This window comes from Harpia harpyja, chromosome 3 (assembly GCF_026419915.1).
Source record: "Harpia harpyja isolate bHarHar1 chromosome 3, bHarHar1 primary haplotype, whole genome shotgun sequence".
In the NCBI taxonomy this organism is placed as follows: Eukaryota; Metazoa; Chordata; class Aves; order Accipitriformes; family Accipitridae; genus Harpia; species Harpia harpyja.
The window spans coordinates 20,411,254-20,419,328 of NC_068942.1; the positions used below are offsets into that span (position 1 = coordinate 20,411,254).

At 45.8% G+C, this 8,075-nt stretch overlaps 1 long non-coding RNA gene across 1 annotated transcript; it reads right to left on the minus strand.

The window, feature by feature from the left end:
• Nucleotides 1–357: 357 nt before the first annotated feature.
• On the minus strand, nucleotides 358–3,390 carry LOC128139347 (uncharacterized). Its single transcript, XR_008234336.1, has 2 exons — nucleotides 3,281–3,390; nucleotides 358–716 (listed from the first exon to the last, which is right to left on the minus strand). It is a non-coding gene; the product is annotated as an uncharacterized LOC128139347 (long non-coding RNA).
• Between the last annotated feature and the right edge of the window lie 4,685 nt (nucleotides 3,391–8,075).

The following is an 8,075-nucleotide window of genomic DNA, read 5'->3' on the forward strand; positions in this document are numbered from 1 at the left end:
CTGCTACCACTGATGTTTATGATCAAGTGCCAAGTTGAAAAGAAGAGGACCAAGATGCTGAAAAGCATGAGGCAGCTCTGAGGTGCTGCCAACAGCATGCAGGGCACTCAAGGGGAGCCCAGCCCATAGCAGACCCCAAGGACAAGCTTGGGAGGCTCTGAAGATCTGGCTCTGTCCTGCAAAAGAAGCGAACCTGCCTGGAAGTCTGCTGCATGCAAAGCTCAACCTAGCAACTCCCCTGCATAACATCTGTCCCTGCTAGCAGCCCTTGTTTCACATACAAACACAACCGTGGCTGGTCCTGGAGGGAAGAGTTTTTCCTGGCCCCCTGTGGTGATGATTTTAGAAGCAAAACCCTAAGATTTGAATGCTTTATTTTAGCAAGTGAGATGAGGAGTATGTGATGGCCCACTCCAGCAGCCCCTTTTCCAATCCAGCCTGATTTGGTGTCATTTCACTGGTTTGATGTCAGTCCGTGCCTCCACTGCCTTGAGGAGGGCTGTCGTTTGTGTTAGCGAGAGATTAGAGTCAGGTCTTCAGTAGTCACTGGCAAACGTCGGGACTGGAGGGATAATTTTTGTCCTTAACCAAGGCTACAGAATAGCAGGCAAGCAGTTACAAGACACTCTCATCTGGGGTCTAAATGCACTTGAATTGCAGATGGTGTTTGTTCTGCTCTCCTTCGGCAGCCGTTCGGTGTGCACGCACATCTGCGCCTGGGAACAGAAGAAGGAACCACATGCTTTATCAAAAATGACTGAATTCAGTATTCATTTTAAAACATTAAAACTTCAGATGGCTTCCCGGGGTGGCCTTTATGTGACACAATTACACTGTTACTGAATCTTCCTTTTTTATTTTTGCATTACTTTCAGTAGGGAAAATCACACTGAAAGCAACACCTATTTCACAAACATTATAGTCCGGGCTCTGACTGTTTGCCAAGACTTTCCATTAAGTGCAAGCTATGTTGAGTAAAAATACTGTGTCAAGGCCAATATACACCAGATAGAGTTTCATTAAACATCTTGGCTTTTATTGCCCTGTTTGGCCAAAACCAAATAACATCACCTATCCTTATCAGAAGATTTATCTTGCATGCAAGCCTGATTTGATTTTTGTTGCTGGTCCTTTTAGGAATCCCTGAGTAAATTTTCAAGCTATTTGTAGGCATAAACACCAGCAGAAGGACCAGCGCGGTGTGTGGGCTGCCTCGTACACTGACGGCCTGACGGAAGAAGCAGCAGAGAGAAAGCAGCTCAGCTGCGGTTGAACCCAGGACATCCACATGCATGGATGGAAAGGTGTTAAGGCTTTGGGATGGTTACAGCGGTCATTTTTTTTCTGCTCCCTTTCCTCCTAGTTCTCTTTCTTTTGATTCTAACCCTTGGTTTTTGGTGAAACCCTTTGACGATGATCCCCTCACCTCGTGCACATCATGTCCTACAGGGACAGAAGCACCGCCCCTATGTGCCTTATTGTTAAGGCATGGGGTCCAGGTCAGACAGTAAGGAAAGGGTGTCCTGCCAGGGCTACCAGGGCATTTTTAGAGGTCACATGTGGATGTGAGAGCCCTGAGGCACTCTGCTAAACCATTTTTCCCATTCCCATGCAGCTGAAAAATAGGCACAAGGCAACCGTGAGGGTGAGGGAGGAGGAGAGGAGGAAGGCTTGGCTTGAGACATCCTTGTGCCTGGTCTCCTGCTATCACAGCAATGGCACCCCCGCATCCCTTTCAGAAATGTCACCGTCTCCTGACTGGTGATCTGCCTTACCTTGCGCAGCTGCACCTAGGGGACCGGCCCTGTGTTTTGAAGTGGTAGGAAAGTTATGGGCAGGTACCACACCTGCAAATGTCAGCCAGCGAGTGTTGTAGCCTCTTTCGGGCAGCCACAAGAGGGCAATAGGACCAAACCTAGCTTCTCCTGGCCGAGATGTCCCTTTCAGCGGAAAGCAGGGACGGGCAGAGCTCATCCCTGCGAGGTGCTGGGTGCTCGGTGAAGGACACAGTGCGCAGAGCTGCCTGCAGTCAGGGAGAGGCAACCTCGGACCAGGAGCATCAGTCCGGTCCTGCAGCCCCCAGCCAGATCGGCCTCGCTCAGGAGCCCCGAGCAGGTCACAGGCAGAGAACCTGTGCCGATCTGCTCTCCTGGTCCTGTACGGGGCCCAGCGAGGAGGGGACACCACCAGTTCTGGCACACAAGGCTCGGTGGGAACTGCTCACCCACCTTGCTCCGTGGGAAGCTATCAGCTTCACCATGGCTTTCAGGAGACGACATCTTCCAGCTCTGCAACCTACAGCCAGCAGGCATGTGGAATGATAAATGCTGTCAACATATTAAAATAATTGTGTCCTTTGCCCATATTAAAAGCTGAAGTGGTATATTCTCACCATAACAAAAGCCAGTGGGAACCTGATAAATGTTCCCGTTGTGAAAGTACACATTGTAGCAGGGTTCAGCAATTAGCTGCATCAGAATAAGGAAGAACCCTGCTATTTGCATAGAACATCACTGTATTTTACTTCTGTGCTTGCCATTTAGCAACCTTCAAACAATTTTTAAAGAGACAAGTAGAGGCAAGGACAAGAGGGAAAGCTGTGCATTTACATGCTCAACACAGAGAGCCTTGAAAATAGCAAAAAAAAATATGACTGTTGAATCCAGGTCAGCTCTGTGTGAACAATCCTTCTAATAGGCCTCATTACCAAAGGGAAAATTAGTTCTTGCTGTTGGAATTGTTATAAACAAGGATTGTTAAAAGCTGAGTTTATTACTGTGAAGCTGGACTGTATTTAAAAATGTTATTGAAGATTTTCCAGTTGCCTAGTAATTTTATTAGGAACCACTTAAAAGATCAGCTGAAAACTTGGTAATTTCTGCATAATACAAACAAGACTTATTCTTCAGCATGCAAAGCTACTGTGGTTTTATATTTATTTAAGGTTTATGTAAAGCAGCCATGGAGGTTAGAGATGCTGCACGTGAGAACTGACTTACTAACAGAGCTCAGCCCCACCAATAAGCCAACAAGTTTTGAAAAGTCCCCCCCAAAAAGCCTGTGGAGTGAACATTAACATCCAACAGGTTAAAGGGGACTAACAGACACTGGGGATTGGCAATTCGGCTCCAGACAACTGGCTCAAATCCAGGCCTAGTCACCAGTAAATAAAAGTTGTTAGCGGCAAGTGGCCTATCTGCCAGGGCGTGATGGTCTGAGTTTCTCACAGACACAAGCCCTTACCAGCAGTCTCAGCAGAAGCCAGAGGTTAAGAGCTCACCTTGGCTGACCTGGCTTGAGCTCCCTGTGGAGCAGATGCTGCTGATGGTCCCAGATGTTGTGTCAACAGAGGAGAGTACCCGGCTTCCCAGCTCAGAAGTCAATGCCTGCTGGGCATATTTAATGCAGGTTTTAGAGTCAAACCGCAGGGCAAAAGGCATATTGTCACTGCAAGGTTAACTGGACTTGCCCCAGCTGAGAAACCTACCTCCTTGCAAAACCCTTTCCTCTGAGGTGGTCTGTGAAGAAGCACAGACCAGAGCTCTCACTAGCACAGTATTTTGATTGTGGTGACTTGGGCAATGGGATGGAGATGATCATCACACCATGGCTGCTCACTCCCCCAGAAAGCCTCTCCGGAGCCAGGAGGGGTGCAACACAAGTTTTCCCACTCTCCATGATGGGGGAACTCAGGACAACCTTCTCATTGCAAAAACTGGGAGCCTCGGGATGTGCCTCGTACCATCGAGAGCCACACTGGCATGGGCACAACAGCACCAGTGTCCCTGTGTGGGGTGGACACCGGTCCCACGGACACCAGTCCAGCAGCCGGGGAGGTGCGCAGCACCGGGGGCTTGGGTAAAGCCACAGCAGCGACGTACCCTGCTGTGAGGGATACAGTAGGGACAGCTGAGGAGGATTTTGTTCCTTCAGCTGGGTGAAGGGAGGTCAAGACAGGCCACCGACCTCGTCAGCTGATCTCAGGGGGGAGAGTCCCCATGGCACAGCCCAGCAGACACCGAGCTCCCCCTTCCATCTGCCTCTGCAATTTCCTGGAGCCCGGAGTTATGCAAAAGGTTTTGCTCCATTTCCCTCCATGGCTATCATGTCAGCTCATGGGTAAATTGCCGTGACAATTAGGGAGAATAATGGGAAGACGTGACATATGTTTCTTTTACTTCAGCACTGTCTGCTGAAAACTGGAACTAAAAGGTACCAGGCAGCTTCTTCCCTGCCTCTGGAATTTCATAGAGGGTGACTCCGAAGCATTAAACAGGCAGAAATAATTACACTTGCACAGACTAAATTAAAAAAAATGAGAGAAAGTGCATGATTTTCTTTGTAGCAACCCTTGCTTGCAGCGGTACTGTACGTTTCAGATAAATAGAGTAGATGCTGCGAAACCTTTTGGAGGCTAATCAAAACCTCTAACACAACAATAAAATCTTCTCACAGCTGGAGCCAGAGCGCAGCATTAATATTTACTAGCCAATGAGTATATTTACATGAAAGACAGGATTCTAAGAGTATCTTCGATATGCAATTAAGGCATACACATGGGCTGGCAGGAAAATAAAATAAATCTTTTTATTATGTCTATGCTAACGTCTCCAGTAATGGGCTAATAATTACAAATGTACGTCCAAGGTTCTTGCAGTAGGGAAGGCTTTGCTGCAAACTTTATTCTCGTTTAAGCACATCTCAAAGTCAATTGTGGCTTCTAAACTATAGGACACAGAGGAACAAAACCCAAAGGTTTAATTTGGGATCAACTACTTCAACACACAGCTTATCAGCTAAGATTTAGTGTGAGAACTATGGATATATTTCACAAATGCCTGGGTAACAGTAGCACTTGGTTGGGGTTTGAGGCTAGAGAAAAATGGTTTGGAGAGCAAAATACGTCCCTTTAAACTAGAAAATATGAAGTTATATTCCTTTAGGTCTACCCTTGTCTTTGGTGGGGTAGCCTTGCCCAGGCTGGGATCTGCAGTGATGATGACCAAGAGCTGTGAGCGTGTACATCTCGCAGCCCATAAAAACAACGGGGCTTGTGAGGACCACACAGGGCACTGGGGCACACCAGTTACACCCTTGCCCTTCACAGGTGGCTTGTTTCCACTGTACTGTCTTTTACTGGCACATAATGACAACTCTGTGTCAAACCAGAAGAATTAGAAGTCTTTAATACATTAATCAGGTGGTTTAAGAAGCAGTGGACAAAAGCATTTATGGAGGAGGAGGGAGGCCCTGTACATCTCTCCATCACAGCTCTCTCCACATCTTTTGCACTGTCGTAAGGGTTTTCCCAAGGAATGCTACATGGCAACACAGTCGCCTTAGGAAGCCAGGTGCATTTGTATTGCATTTTTATCATCTGGTCTAACATATGTTAATGGGCTTGTTTGTACTCACAGACCCTACCAATTTACCTGAAGGTCCAAGGTTGCACCAAACTGGGGATATTTTGCACAAGGACACTTCTCCATAAATGTGAAAACCTAGCTTACAGATCTTGTCATTCAACCAATGACAGATCATTCCGTAAACATGTTTCCATACCAAACGGTTTAATTATAACACTGCAGTAGTGCATGTGGCTTAGGTACAGTATCTTACAGTGAAACGCTCTGGACATTCATTCCCATTTGTGCCAAGAAGCACCTAACTCTAGGGATGTTCTGCTGAGAGTTGAGTAAGGCTTTGCTGCATTAGAACCTCAGTTTATCCTGTCATTCTAGGCATGTTGTTTTTCATTACTATGTATTTGTTATTCATTTGAATTTCTGCTAGAGGAATATCAACAGAAAATCCTGTATATCGCAGACCAAAACAGCTGAAAGATGGGAAAAGGAAATATTGTTGGTGTTCAAAGAATGAATGATTGCCTACATCATCTTGCCTTGAAATGTTTGAACTATAAAAAAAATTGAGCATCAATCTTAACAAAAATTATTGGTTTGGGTCTATCAGTCACTAGTGGTTCCTTCTGCATCTTTCAAGGTTCTGTTATCAAAATGTTATCAAAAACATATTGCTAGTGAAGGTCTTGGGCTCTATCCCTTGGAAAGAGGTTATTAAAAGGGAAATGGGAAAGAAATTTAACCATCCAATTTATTTACCTTTTTTTGATTGTTTCTCTCAGCTTGGCTAATAGAAAGTCACAAGCATCAGTTTCATGTTACTGGAATGAGTTTCACTTTCAGGTCGTCAGAGCTGCCATATTGTGGCTGCCAACGCTGCAGGAGGATATTTATTGCTTGGAAAACAACGGTTCCCACTGGATTTAGAAAACAATATAATTGCACTATTTTATAGGGCGTAAGTTTAGTAAATGCCGGAGGTGACTGGCCTCTCTCCCCCACCCTCAGCGTCTGTTTCCTTCTCCCTCCTCCGCTGCCCCCAGGCTAGGTCTGGGACCACTCCAAGCCAGCAATGTTCTCTGCATGACAAGCGTGCTGATGCTCTGAAAGGAGAACAGCATTAATTGCCAGCTTAAGCCTAAAACCCGCACAGGGGAATTGCTAAGCAAGGCTCAGGGTCGGGTACACCAGCCTTAGCCCTCCGAAGCCGAGAATGTCACCAAATGTCATCAGACTACCCACAGGCAGAGCACCCTGCTGCAGACCCCAGACTGACCTGAGCACATCAGAAGGCAGTGTCATGTCGGTTTTCATCTCCCCAAACCAGAGATGCTGATTTTCATTCGGGGGTAAGAAACAAAGGTAAGGCCTTGGAAGAGATTCACAGGTTTGGCTGAAGGACAAATAACTGAGCATTCCCATAATGTGAAGAGTAAAGCAAGCAAGACTGAGTCCAGTTTTTATTTTGTCCTATCTTCCTTTCCAGCATTAGTAAATATTCACTGCAAGCCACATTTTCCAGAAAGAAATCACAGAGAAAAAAAAAGGTAAGAAATGGAAAAGGATAGCACCATAGAGCTAGTTAGAGATAAGGAAAGCGGCTGTCTAATTTTAGGCAGAGAGACAGAGAGAAAAGTTAAGAAAATCGACACATTTCTTGGGTGAAAAGAAGGAAGGTAAAAAGAGTTCTTTAGAGTGAACAGAAGCCAAGAATGAAATCCTGGTCCCCGGGCACAACCCAGCGCTTGGCAGAATATTTTCCATAGGATTTAGGAAGAAATTTCCTTAATTTTTCCATATAAAATTTTCCATACAAAGAATATCCAAACCAAAAAAGACAAGAGAAATACATAGAAGTGCTTTAGCTCTGGGCCTGGTGTAGGGAAGCCATAGTTTAAAGTCACGCAGAGAGTCCATAGGAAGATGCACCCCCCGACACAGCTTAGCAGAGTGGTCCTTCACCCCTGCTGCCAGTCAAGCATCTCCTTCCCAATCCTACACCCAGGTTCTTGCACATGGGAGGCACAAAATGCAGGTGCCAGGGTGGTTCAGCACCAACACATGCTGCAGATGGGGACCTCAGCAACTGCAGCATGGTAATAGCAATGAAGTGTCTTCCAAAGGGGGTACAGAAAATACAAGCAGATACTCAAAAGTAGAGAGCATTTTTGAAAACAATGACTTATGAGGGGCATTTAGAAAAGTTGCCAGGGGAAAGTGTGCAAGCCATCCCATTCAGAGTTCATGGGATCTAATTTCAGAGGCATGAATGTTTGCAGAAAATAGATTTTCAGTCACACAAAAAAAAATCGAGACTGTATTTTTTTAGAAGAGTGAGAGAGATCCTTAGCCCTATATGGATGCTGCACAAAGCACTCTTAAATGTACCTTAATGAACCTAGTAATGTACCTACTAATGAAGTAGGTGCTGATTGCCTAAACAGTCCCTATCCAGAAGCCTCTTCTAGACAAAGTTCAAGGTGCTGGTTTTGCTCCTGCTCGTGGCCAATGTTTACAGCCAAAATGGAGAGACAGCACTACTTAAGCTGATAATCAGCTTCTGCTTCTGACACAGTTTTAAAAGCTAGCTGGGCAGGTAAGAGTGTATGAGATGTTTGAACGTGCCCAGGGCTGAATTTATGCTGATGCTAGACTGGGCTGTCATGCACAGAGTAAAGACATGAGCTTTGCAGCTGCTGCCAATGAGCCCTA